At 44.9% G+C, this 13,630-nt stretch overlaps 1 pseudogene; it reads right to left on the bottom strand.

The window, feature by feature from the left end:
- Positions 1–302: 302 nt before the first annotated feature.
- Positions 303–13,374, bottom strand: LOC106796419 (transcription factor MYB61-like; annotated as a pseudogene).
- Between the last annotated feature and the right edge of the window lie 256 nt (positions 13,375–13,630).

The following is a 13,630-nucleotide window of genomic DNA, read 5'->3' as shown; positions in this document are numbered from 1 at the left end:
AATTTTGCTTTATTTTCTCTTATCTAAGCACAATTATTTAGCAGTTATCATAGGTGGTAGTTGTGATGGTCCTGCCCAAAGGAAAACAAAACAATTACAAAACAAAAGGCCCAGACACAAAAGCAATGTGTCTGGCACATGCCCTCGCATATCCTTATGGTACAGTACGTGTACTAATTGTATTGTTACTTTGTTAGTTCACATAATCACTAAGCTAAAAGACAAAGGCATCACATAAATCATGATATTAAAATTGAATAAGTCTCAACCTGTACTTCAATTGAGAGTTGAGAGGAGGCATATCAAGCAGAGTTGAGAGGAGGCATATCAAGATAGAAAGAGGTGTTGTTGAGATATTTAGACCATTTAATGTCTTTTTGTTCTGCCTTGGTGGCAGATTCTGCTTGTTGCAGCCCCCGTGTTATTGTGATACTGCTTTGTAATTGGATGATGTAGCTACTGCTCTCATTGCTTTTGCTTGCATTGTTGTTGTTGTTGTTGTTGTTGTTGTTATTGATGGTACCTTCTTCCCAGTTCTGAACACCATCAGAGGATATTGAAGAAGGGTTGTTGTTTTTGTTGTTGTTGTTAGAGTGAAGACTAACAAGGGGTTTTACATGTGTTGGAAACATAGAATGGAACATGGTAGAATTCAGCTCTGACATCATTTGAGAATAAGTGGAACTTGGTATGAATCAAAGTGGAGTGTTGTTGGGAGTAATAGCGAGTCCCAAGTTTGGTCCATAGTTGAGGTGCTGGAAAGGAAGATATCACATTCCCATCATATCAGAACTAGTCATAGAGTTGTCAAACCTGTCTAGGGTGTTGTTGTTGTTGCCACTGCTGATCTTGGAGGTGGAAGAAACTTCAAGGGAATATCTATCCATAGGCATAGAAGTAGTTGCAGTAGTAGCTATTGGCTTTGGTTTTGGTGGCTCAACAAGACTCATCACCTCATTGGAGGCTTTCTGGTTGCTTTTGTTAGCTGTTATAGGCTTGTCCTTGTCATTCTCAATCTCAGAGAGGGGTTGGTGTGTGTTAGGGTGAATGCCTCTTTGCCTATGCTTCTTCTTTAGGAAGGAATTCCATAGATTCTTTATCTCATTATCAGTTCTTCCTGATAATTGAGCTGCAATCCGTGACCACCTGATACAACCATCAAAAACACATATACAAAACCATGAAGCAAAGAACATGTTTTACTGACAGCCTCAAGAGACACAGTAATAGCGAAAATACTTGTAGTGACAACAATTAATCTAAATGGCGAAAAGGAGAACTAAACTGGCAACAACTTTGAAAACAAAATATAATAGTACCTGTTGTCAAGGATTGGATGAAATAAATAGAAGGTAGTATGTCACTACATTCCTTTTCCTTTAACTTATTATTCTGAAAATTAGAAGATAGTATGTTTTCAAAATATATATCATAATCAATAAAAAAGGTGTGATAGGATAATAATGTACAAATCATTCATAGGCCAAAAAAAAAATCGCAGCATTTTCTGCAATGCTATCCAACATCTACGTCTACTATTATTTTCTTGATCCTAATATATGAAATTTTGTTAGTTTTTTTTCTAGTTGATCATCTTTGTTTATACTTTAAATTGCACTAGTATCATTGTTTTACATCTTTTACCTAGATATTTGTTTTAAATCTCAAAATAGTATATGCATATATTATCTTATATCATTATCATGCAGTTTGGATTGAGAAGAAATGGATCCTAGCGTAGTTGACACTGCAATTACTTCAAGAAAAAGTAAAAGAGAAGAGTGTAAGAAGATAATCTTATTAGTTGCTGCTTGTGTTATTCATATGGTCATTGGTGTAGTGACATGGTATCATAATAATTATTTTGTTAAGCAATCAACCCATAATTGGGAACTAGAACATCATAGCTTCCTTAATCATCTTTATAGAGGGACAAAGAAAGATTGCATCGAACAATTGAGGCTTAGTAAAAATGCATTTTTAACCTTTATAGAATTTTACAAGAAAAGGGTGGATGAGTAAGAACAAGAAATGTTCCAACAACTGAAGCAGTAGCAATGATTTTACATATCCTTGCTCACAACCTAAATTATAGGGTAGTTTAATTTAGTTATTGTAGATCTAAAGAAACCATAAGTAGGCAATTCAACGATGTCTTGAGAGAGGTAATGAAAGTGAGCAAAAACTATTTGAATTTTCAACACTGTACTTTAGAAGGTGCAGAAGTAAACAAGTGGAGATGGTTTGAGGTAAGTTTATCAATTGTTAGGAGAGATTAGTTAATTATAAAATTTTCTTAGAATCTTTAAAAATTGTCTTGTTTGTAGAGATGTATTGGAGCACAGAATGAGACTCATATTCCTGTTGCAATTTCTCCTGATGAGAGACCTAGATATCATGATAGAAAGGGTGATGTCTCTACAAATGTGTTAGCCGCTTGTGGTCCATATTTAAGGTTTATTTATGAAATGAAAATAAAAGCGCGCGGAATAAGTGGGGACCACTAAGGGCACATAGAATGAATTGAAAAGTTTGATTTCGGGAACTTACCGGTTGAAGACCAAAGAACGACGAAAAATGAACGAAGAACGATGGAAAACCTTCGCGAAATCACCCACGAAAACGTCTTAGAAGCGTTACGGAAGCACCTCGGCTTAGATTTTCTTCACGGAAACAATTTTTCTCACTAATTTTAAGTGATTCTTAGATACTGGGAGGGTTGAACATTTTTGTTCTGCCCTCCTCCCCCTATTTATAGGGGAAAAGAGGGTGGTGGTTGCCGCCCAACTCACCCAGGCGAGCTGGGTTGCTTCCACCAGAAGGCACCGCCTTCTGGTGGAAGACCCTAGAAGGCCCAAGTGGGCCTGATTTTTATTTGTACCCCCCTATTTACTAAATACACCCCCTGTCCCCTTTTTTGCTGATTCTTTTTCCATAACGTTACGGAACTTTACGAATTACGTAACAATACTTGTTTTCTTTCCGTAATGTCACAAAACCTTACGGATTACACAATCATCCCTTCTTTGGCTTCCGGAATGTTACGAAACTTTACGGATTGCGTCTTAACACGTTCTTTCAACTCCCGACATGTCACAGAACTTCACGGATTGCCTATCGATGGGTGTTAAGTACCTCAAAGTGGTCAAGCGAGGGTCGCATCCCAACAAACAGGTGGTCCCTGGACGAAATTAGGGTATGACAGTTGCCCCTCTTTACTTGTCTTTTATTGGAGATAAAAGGGAAGTAAAGATAAGACACTAATTTTGTTCGAGCGAAACACCATTTGGCCGGTCAATCTCCCCTCCAGCGGAACCTGCAAAAAATTTGAAAATGATCAACACCGAATGACCAACATCATCCTGATACTTCCGAATTCGTTTCCCTTGGTTGACATAAGGCGCAGAATGACCATAATTTGTCTCTGCGTGCCATCGGACACGATCGAGCCTGGATGGAAAGGCGCAAAATGACCATAATTTGTCTCTGCGTGCCATCGGATACGATCGCCTCTCGATGGCGAAAAGGTGTGCGGAATGACCATAATTTGTCTCCGCCCACCACTCGACTCACTGCCCCTAAATGACAAAGGGGGCAGAATGACCATAATTTGTCTCTACGCGTTTATCACTCGACTTGCTACTCCTGAATGACAAAGGGCGCAGAATGACCATAATTTGTCTCTGCGCGTTTATCACTCGACTCGCTGCTCCTGAATGACAAAGGGCGCAGAATGACCATAATTTGTCTCTGTGCGTTTATCAGGCATCGAGTCTTACAGATAGCAAAACGTGCGGATGACCATAATTTGTCTTCGCATGTCATCGGGCACGATCGCCTCTGGATGACAAAAGGGCGCATAATGACCATAATTTGTCTCTGTGTGCCATCAGACACGACTGTGTCTGGATGGCGAAAAGGTGTGCGAAATAACCATAATTTGTCTCCGCATGTCATCGAGCATGATCGCCTCTGGATGACAAAAGGGCGCAGAATGACCATAATTTGTCTCTGTGTGCCATCGGACACGATCGTATCTGGATGGCAAAAGGTGCGGAATGACCATAATTTGTCTCCGCATGTCATCAGGCTCGCCGCCTTTGGATGACAAAAAGGCGCAAAATGACCATAATTTGCCTCTACGTGCCATCGGACACGACTGTGTCTGGATGGCGGAATGACCATAATTTGTTTCCGCATGTCATCGGGCACGATCGGCTCTGGATGACAAAAGGGCACAGAATGACCATAATTTGTCTCTGCATGCCATCGGACCCGATTGTGTCTGAATGGCGAAAAGGTGTGCGGAATGACCATAATTTGTCTCAGCATGTCACATGACCTCAGGGTCAGTATGACAAAGATTGTGGGGCAGCCGACAAAAGCGATGCTCTTGCTCCTACGTATCCTCAATGAGGAACTAAGACCTACGTAGTTCTGGATAACTTGTGAGACCAAAATAGTCTCGGTGTTTTCTTCACTAAAATGCGAACATGCTTTAGTAAAGAGACAAAACTTCCCACTGATCAGAGTAACATATGCTTTTTGGATGAAAAACAATGTGTCTACTAGGGAAGGAGAGCATGTTGATGAAATTTTCTCATAACCATAAATGAGATTTTGGATGTTTAGCATTTCGCTTCTAAATGACCATTTAGAGGAAACACTGGGTTCAACAAAAATAGAAGAAAATCACTCAAAGTGTATCAATCTCGCACAAGTAAGTGTTTCATCCTAATTCCGAACCACATATATGTCATGACTTGGTTTTGCAAATCATTTCCTATCAAATCAAAGATTACATGCGTGATCATGGATCAATAGGACTTTTTCTTGGGAATGGTTTGTTTCTTTGGGAAATTTGGCTTTGAGTGTTCTTGGCCTTTTCCTTTCTTTTCTTGTTTACTTGGTGACAATCCTGTATTGTTCAGATATTGTCTGGTCCGAAGACCTTTCTGGATGTTTCTTCTGTTTTTCTTCCGATCCCTGATCGGGAATTTTCTTTCCTTTTTTGCTTTCTCGCACTCTTTGATTGGGAATTTTCATTTTTTGCTTTCTTCTGATTCTTTTGATCGGGAATTTTCTCCTTTTCTCTTTTTTGTTTTCTTCTGAGGGCAAGGATTATGGTAAGTTGGGATTTTGGCTCAAGGCTTTGTAGAATGGCTGGACATGATATATGTCAGGGTGTTGATCTGGCCAGTGGTTCGGGGATAAAGGGGATGTCCCACATTATTTCCATGACACACATGCAACAATGATGATTAGGAAATTTTATGCAAAACTGGTCATGCATGCACCCATGTGGACACTCAAGCATCAAGTTTTTATGGTCACGTGACACTAGGGCTCAGGATTCATTTTTCCTATTTAAGTCGACCCAGTGTTTCCAAAACATGTTCTTTTATCAATTCGTGCATTCATCCGAGTCTATTTTAGGTGTTCGGGAAAATTTTCACAGCATTCACCCTTCAGGTGTATACACATTTTTCAAAAACTGCTTATGATCATGAATTTTTTCAAAGAAAAGCTGGAAGTTATCTCTTTTTAGAAGCATGTTGGCTTTTTAGCTAGACAACTTATTATTATTTTTTTCTCTTTTTCTTTTTCTTCTTTTTAGTTATTATCATTTGTTCATTTTCTCTCTCTCCTTTTTCTTTTTCTCTCTGAAAAGGTTGTGCGGACGAGGGCGCACACTACCTACTTACATCTAACCACAAGGTAAACGAAAAAAAACCCGCGTGAAATGATAAGTCGTAAAAAATGGTGACGAAATAACTGAGAGTCATAACGCAAAATTCTAACAGAAACAAAAAGCAATGTTAGTAACCATATAGACAAAAACAGAAAATAGTAATGTTAATAGCAATATAGACAATAACAGAAAACAATAATGTCAATAACAAAAGTGCAGTGACCTCGGTCACGTGGCTCCGCTTCCTCCTAAGAAACTGAGCAAGTCAGTCATATCTTCATCCATACGTGCCTCCTCTGCCTCATTGGGGGATCCTGCAGGCTCCTCCCCTTCCTGGGCCTCGGGAGTAGGGCATGCAAAAGGAGCGGAACCCTGCCCCTGCTGACTGAGGCTGAACCGGTAGAGACACTCATGTATCTGCACCTGCCCACGGTGGTTGGCCGCCTGCTGGCGAACCAAGTGCTGTAGATAACGCTCCATGCCTAGTGATCCAGCGGGATCGGCCTGATGAGGTAGTGGCTGAGCATCTGTGGCCTGATGTGCCTCACCCTGCGCCTGCCTAGGCATGCAGTACTTCTTGATGAAGGCCCGAGTGATTGGCGGTCGGATCACCTTACTGGGGGCGACGGGAACCCCGAATGACTGGCAGAGGCTCGTGATCAATGCTGGAAACCCCAGGGCCCTGTTAGACTTATTCGGGTCTAGAGGGTGCCTGGTGGGTGGCATACCTGCAAACAAATAGATGGCATCAGCAATCACCTGGGCCACATGGATGCTCATTTGTGTCAGGATGGCATACACCAACTGACACTTCGGCAGAGGGAGATCGGAGTTATGATCGCTAGGCAAGACATTGCTGAGCAGCAATGTCATCCACGTCTGGGTCAAGGTGGTCATGCTGGTGCGCATGATCCGCACCCGCCTCCATGTAGCGATCGGGGAAAAATCCTTCCCCGGTGTGCATAACAGCTGGGCAATGGCCTCCTCGTCAAACCCGTCGGCCTTGTTCCTCCTCTGGCTGAACTCGCACTACTGGCCTTCCTCCAAAACTAGCGGGTCACCCAGGAACTGGCTGAGGGCATCTGCGTCAAAGGGAATCCACTAACCTCTCACCCATGAACGCATGTCTCACACTCCCTCCTATGTGGGCCAAGCATTAGCATAAAACTCCAGGACTACCTCAAGGTCAAACTTAGCCATGGGAGTCACCAGCGACGTCCAATGCCTGTGAGCTATCTCCTCCTGAAAATCTGTATACTCATCCTCCTTGAGCTGGACGCGCCTCTCTCTGTGGAACGACCATCCTTTGATGGCCTCGAAGCGCTACTGGTGCTCGGCGCTCCGAAAACGGTGGCTATCAAACTCAGGGGCGGCACTGGACCCTTCCGCCATGGCGTCTCTCCTAGACCTCTTCGTGGAAAGCTTTTCCGGAGCCATTTCTTGTTGGAGTGAGTAGGAGTATCAAAAACAAAAGCAAAATGCAACAAAAGGTGGCTTGGGGGCGCAAAAATGGCAAGTCCCGTAGCTTTGGTGTTTTTGAAAGTGGGGGGGGGGGGGGGGGGAGTTTTGGGTGAAGAAAGCGTACCCCTCCCTCTCTTTTAACCTATCTCGTGCAGGGGGTGCTCGCCCAGGCGAGCTCAGCTCGCCCAGGTGAGCTAACTTGTATATATATATATATATATATATATATATATATATATATATATATATATTAGAGAAGACACAAGTATGCGCTCTGTACGGGTCGGTGTTCGCTTACTCGAACCCCATTTTAGGTAGATGAGGCATCCAATATTTACTTAAAGACAACAGTAATAATTACTAGGAGTTTAAAGGATACTAGGCTGTCCCCCAGCTGCGCTTTCCACTGGTCCAGTGCTGGGCATGAAATGACGATCTATTGATCGTGGTCCTAGCATCTGCTTATGTCCATCCCTAAGTACCTGAAAGTAGGAAACAACATCGAGCAGGAAACTGTGGCTGTGTTACCGTTTTACCTTGATTGGTTTCTGCCTTTAGATCCATCCTGGCATTTGACCACTGCCTAAGACGATTCTGCTCCTGTCATAAGATAACAAAATATGCATGCGTATGCGTATGCATGAGCATTTTCAAATGCAATAATCCTTTTAGTGAAAGCTGATCAGGTTCAGTTTTAATTAAGCACTTGGGGCATCCCATGGACTGAGCGAAAAGGCTCAGGTTATCAAAACCTGCACATGGTTTAAAGCACAAAGTGAGGACTGAAGCCTCAATCTCATGTTCTCTTCTTTTAAAAGACTGTAACGAGAAATTACAGCGGACAGGAATCCCTGGGGGAAACCAAGAAGGATATACACAAAAATAAAAGAACATGCAGCGACTTCCTCAATTGCCCCAGATCCTAAGCGTAGTATCGCTTGACAAGATCGGAGTTCACAGGTGAAGGTAGCTCCTCGCCATCCATGTTTGTGAGCACTAGGGCTCCTTTGGAGAAAGCCCTTTTTACAACAAAAGGTCCTTCGTAGTTCGGGGCCCACTTCCCTCGACTATCTTTAACATTGTGGGACACCTTTTTCAGCACAAGGTCCCCCTCATGGAACTTGCGCGGGCGCACCTTCTTGTCGAACGCGTTCTTCATCCTTTGTTGATACAGGTGCCCATGGCTCATGGCCGTTAAACGCTTACCTTCAATAAGGTTGAGTTGGTCGTGGCGTGTTTGAGCCCACTCTGACTCTTCTAGGCCCGATTCCGCTAGTATCTTCTGGGAAGGGACCTCTACCTCAAACGAGAGTACCGCTTCCATCCCATAAACCAAGGAGTACGGTGTTGCCCCAGTAGAAGTTCGTACCGAGGTTCGGTACCCATGCAGGGCAAAAGGAAACATCTCATGCCAATCTTTGTACGACACTGTCATCTTCTGAATAATTTTCTTAATATTCTTATTGGCTGCTTCCACGGTTTTGTTCATCTTTGGTTGGTAGGGCGTGGAATTGTGATGTTGGATTTTAAACTCCTCGCACATTTCCCCCATCATCTTGTTATTCAGATTGGTGCCATTGTCAGTGATGATCTTCCTAGGGAGTCCGTACCGACATATCAGCTCCCTCTTTATGAATCTGACCACCACACTCCTCGGACATTGGTGTAGGAAGTCGCTTCGACCCATTTGGTGAAATGATCTATCGCCACGAGAATGAAGCGATGACCTTTCGAAGCCTTGGGTTCGATGGCCCCTATGACGTCTATCCCCCACATGGAAAAAGGCCAAGGGGTGGACATGACATTCAGAGGATGTGGCGGAACATTGACATTGTCCGCGAACGCTTGACATTTATGGCATTTCCTTACATGGGTGCAGCAATCGCTTTCCGTGGTGAGCCAGTAATAACCTACTCTAAGGATCTTCCTGGCCATAGCATGCCCATTGGTGTGCGTTCCAAACGAACCCTCGTGAACTTCCTCGATCATGTGGTTCGCCTCTTTGGCATCCACGCATCACAGGAGGGTCATGTCATGGTTTCTCTTGTATAGTATGCTTCCGCTCATGAAGAAACCAGCTGCCAATCTCCTCAATGTCCTTTTGTCATTGTCGGAAGCCTCCGGTGGGTACTCTTTGCTTTCAACGTATCGCTTGATATCGAAATACCAAGGCTTACCATCCCGTTCTTCTTCCACCTGACAACAATGCGCGGGTCTGCCACGACACCAGAACTCAATGTACGGTAGGTCCCGGAGCGCATCCACCATTTGATTTTCCTCTCGAGGAACGCGATGGAAGGAGATCTCATCAAAGGAACCAGCCAATTCCTTGATACAGGCTTGGTAAGGTATCAACTTGGGCTCTCTAGTTTCCCATTCCCCTCTCAGCTGGTGGATCACCAGTGTTGAGTCCCCGTACACCTTGAGTAGCTTGACATTGGAGTCAATTGCCGCCTGAACGGCCAGGGCACACACTTCATACTCAGCCATGTTGTTGGTGCAATCAAACCCCAGCCTGGCTGTGAAAGGTATACATTGATTGTCCGGAGAGACCAATATTGCTCCAATGCCATGGCCTAGAGCGTTTGACGCTCCATCAAACCACACGATCCACTTGTCCCGGTCCTCGTCTAGCTTTTCCTCAAACAAGGCCATGATGTCCTCATCCGGGAATTCGGGATGCATGGGTTGATAGTCGTTGAGAGGCTACTGAGCCAAATAATCTGCCAAGGCGCTTCCTTTTATCGCCTTTTGGGTGACGTAGACTATGTCGAACTCAGATAGCAAAACCTGCCACCGGGCGATCCGCCCTGTGAGAGCAGGCTTTTCAAAGATGTACTTAACCGGGTCCATCTTGGATATCAACCAGGTGGTATGGCTCAGCATGTATTGTCTTAGACGGTGGGACACCCAGACTAAAGCACAACACGTTCTTTCGAGCAGGGAGTAGTTCATTTCATAGGCCGTGAACTTCTTACTCAAATAGTAGACAGCGCGTTCTCTCTTCCCGGACTCGTCATGTTGCCCCAGTATACATCCCATCGATTCGTCCAAAATTGTCATATACAAGATGAGAGGCCTTCCGGGTACCGGCGGCATAAGCACGGGAGGGTTCATGAGATACTGTTTGATCCTTCCAAATGCCTCTTGACAATCCTCATTCCAACAGACAGATTGGTTTTTGCGTAAGAGTTTGAACAATGACTCACAAATAGCGGTGAGCTGTGATATGAATCTAGCAATATAATTCAAACATCCCAGGAAACCTCGGACTTTCCTCTCGATATGGGGTTCCGGCATCTCAAGGATGGCTTTCACCTTTTTGGGGTCCACCTCTATCCCTTTCTGGCTCACAATGAAACCTAGCAATTTCCCTGATTTGACCCCGAAGGTGCACTTAGCGGGGTTTAACCTCAGTTGATATTTCCTAAGCCTTTCGAACAACTTCCGAAGGTTGACAAGGTGTTCCTCCTCGGTCTTAGACTTGACAATTATGTCGTCCACATAGACCTTGATTTCTCGGTGCATCATATCGTGGAACAAAACCACCATAGCCCGTTGATAAGTTGCCCCGGCGTTCTTGAGTCCAAAGGACATCACCTTATAACAGAACATCCCCCACAGGGTGACAAAGGTAGTCTTTTCCATATCCTCCAGAGCCATCTTTATCTGATTATAACCGGAGAACCCATCCATGAAGGAAAACAAAGCGAAATTGGCCGTATTATCCACGAGGATATCGATGTGCGGCAGAGGAAAATTGTCTTTGGGACTGGCTCGATTCAGGTCCCGATAATCCACACACATTCGCACCTTCCCATCCTTCTTAGGGACTGGTACAATGTTGGCAACCCATTCTGGGTACCGAGCGACAGCCAAAAAACCAACGTCAAATTGTTTCTTTACCTCTTCTTTTATTTTCAAGGATGTCTTGTGCTTTATCCTCCTCAGTTTTTGTTTTACCGGGGAACACTCAGGATTTAGAGGTAATCTGTGCTGTACGATGTCAGAACTCAAACCGGGCACATCTTGGTACGACCAAGCAAAGATGTCTTGGTAGTCTTTTACTAGGGCTATCAATTCTTCACGGATGGGTGCGGTCATACCCATGCCTATCTTTACTTCCTTTTTCCCACTGCCGGTTCCTAAGTCCACTAGTTCTGTCTCTTCTTGATGAGGCCCCATCTCTTGGTCCTCATGGGCGACTATCTTCTCCAACTCTGGGGGGAGTCCCACATCTTCGACCTTTTCACCCTCCGTCTGATATGTTTCTTGCTTGAAATCAATGGTCGGGTCCCATGTATTAGTACCTTTGAGGGACTCATCGTCGGATCTGGCGTTTTAAACGTAAAGAAATAAACATGCAAATGAATGAGAATGGGTAGAGACGTAGGAACAGATGAAGAAAGATCTTTATATTATAAATTCAGGAACAAAAGACATAATGCCTTAACAAAAGGAAACTCTAAAGCCTAGGCCCAACCATAGAGTTCAAAAGCCACAAAGGGTTTCATTATGCTTGTCGTGTAAATGTCCGGGCGCTCCTCCACTCGCCAATTTCCTAGTTGGAAACCAAGAGGGCGTGGTCGTACCAAATCCGACCCACTCGGAGAGTCATCCTCACATATCGCAACGACTTGGCCTTCGTGTCCAAGACCTGCACTTATAAAGCTCCTACTGATGCGGCAGGGCGGGCCCCCTTCGACTTTTCGTCCCAATTGCGAGCCTTGGCTTCCGCTCTTCCTTCCCGCAACACTTTTTCTTATGTCCGCCTGTGTGGGTTTATAGCCTAACCCAAACTTCCCACGGTTTCCTCTGGTGCTTATCAGGCTGGTTCTGCCGCCGTTGTTCTTGCCTAATCTTATTCCGGGCGCGTAACCATTCCCCAACATCACCCGGGCCACCATCATTGCCGTATCGGACAGGCAAGGTTGCCTAGAGAAGGAATCTACAGAGGCAATGCTTACTACCTCAAAAGATTGGAAGGCTGTTTCCAATGACTCCTCCGCGGCTTCCACATATGGCATAGAGGACGGGCAACTCACCAAGATTTCTTCCTCCCCCGACACAATGACCAAATGTCCCTCTACTACGAACTTCAGTTTTTGGTGGAGTGTAGAGGGAACGACTCCCACCGAGTGGATCCACGGGCGTCCCAAAAGACAGTTGTAAATCGGGTTAATATCCATTACTTGGAAGGTAACCTAACAAGTATGGGGGCCTATCTATACAGGGATGTTGATCTCTCCCCTCACCTCTCGGCGGCTGCCGTCGAAGGCACAGACCACCATGGAACTTGGCCTTAGATGGGAAGCGTTAAACGACAATTTCTCCAACGTGCTTTTGGGCATTACGTTTAAACTGGAATCGTTATCGATGAGCACCTTGGCCACAACGTGGTCCACGCATTTGACTGATACATGCAAAGCCCTATTATGCCCTCTCCCCTCGGCAGGGATTTCTTCTTCAGCGAAGGCGAGATAGTTATTGGCAGTGATGTTATTGATGAGTCCTCCAAAGCCTTCTACAGAGATATCTTGGGCTACATGAGCTTCGTTCAAGACCTTTACTAGCAAAGCCCGATGAGGCTCAAAGCTCATGACCAGTTCCAAAAGAGAGACCCTGGCCGGGGTTTTGTTGAGCTGCTCAATGACCTTGAACTCGCTTTACTGAATAATGCGGAGGAACTCGCCTGCCTCCTCTAGCGATACTTCTTTCTTGCCGTAGCCATCCTTTTTCTCCGGAAGACCTTTCACTGGAATATCCTTGCTCGAAGTGGGGATCATTTTGTCATTTTGTCCTTCTGTTATTTTTGCCTTCCCTTTATCGTTTGCGGGTTGTGTCGGCAGGTCAGGGGGTACAAACACGCGACCGCTGCGGGTCACGCCGCTTAGCCCCGTGATATTGGTCACTTTGGCTAACAACGAGCTGATGTCGGTGGCCTCTTCCTTCCTTTTGCTTGGAGGCGCATACCTCCACGGAACTGCGTGGCTGTTTCGGTACAGAAACGGAACAGGTTTAACTACCGAGGGGTGTCGGGGCATTTGGGGAGCTGCGTCTTTGGTGAAATATACCACCAAAGGCTTAGGCCTTCCAAAACTTCTCTCATCTACAGATTGCATACATATATACTGCTCTTCACTCCCCTCATCGCCGACCTCTAGCTGGCCTCGATCTATCATCTGTTGCAAAAGATCCTCCACTGCTAAACATGTTTCCATGTTATGTAGCTCGCCAAGATGCAACAAATAGGAATCCTCTTCATGCCCACCGCGGGGAATTACGCCCCCCCTTTTCTAGGGCCTTGTAGATAAACCTCCTGGGGGTCGTCACGTTCTTCAAAGGCTTGGACCTGCACGGCCTACCCGACTCGACAGCATTAACTGCTCCCCCTCCATGATTGGCGAGTGGGTTCATTTTCACGTTGGGCCGGTTCTCTTGAAACATCAGCCATCCGGCGTCTATCAAATGTTGGAC

This window comes from Glycine max, chromosome 16 (assembly GCF_000004515.6).
Source record: "Glycine max cultivar Williams 82 chromosome 16, Glycine_max_v4.0, whole genome shotgun sequence".
NCBI classification, from domain to species: domain Eukaryota; kingdom Viridiplantae; phylum Streptophyta; class Magnoliopsida; order Fabales; family Fabaceae; genus Glycine; species Glycine max.
The sequence above is the reverse complement of the archived record's forward strand: the minus strand, read 5'-3'. Positions and strand labels throughout refer to the sequence as shown.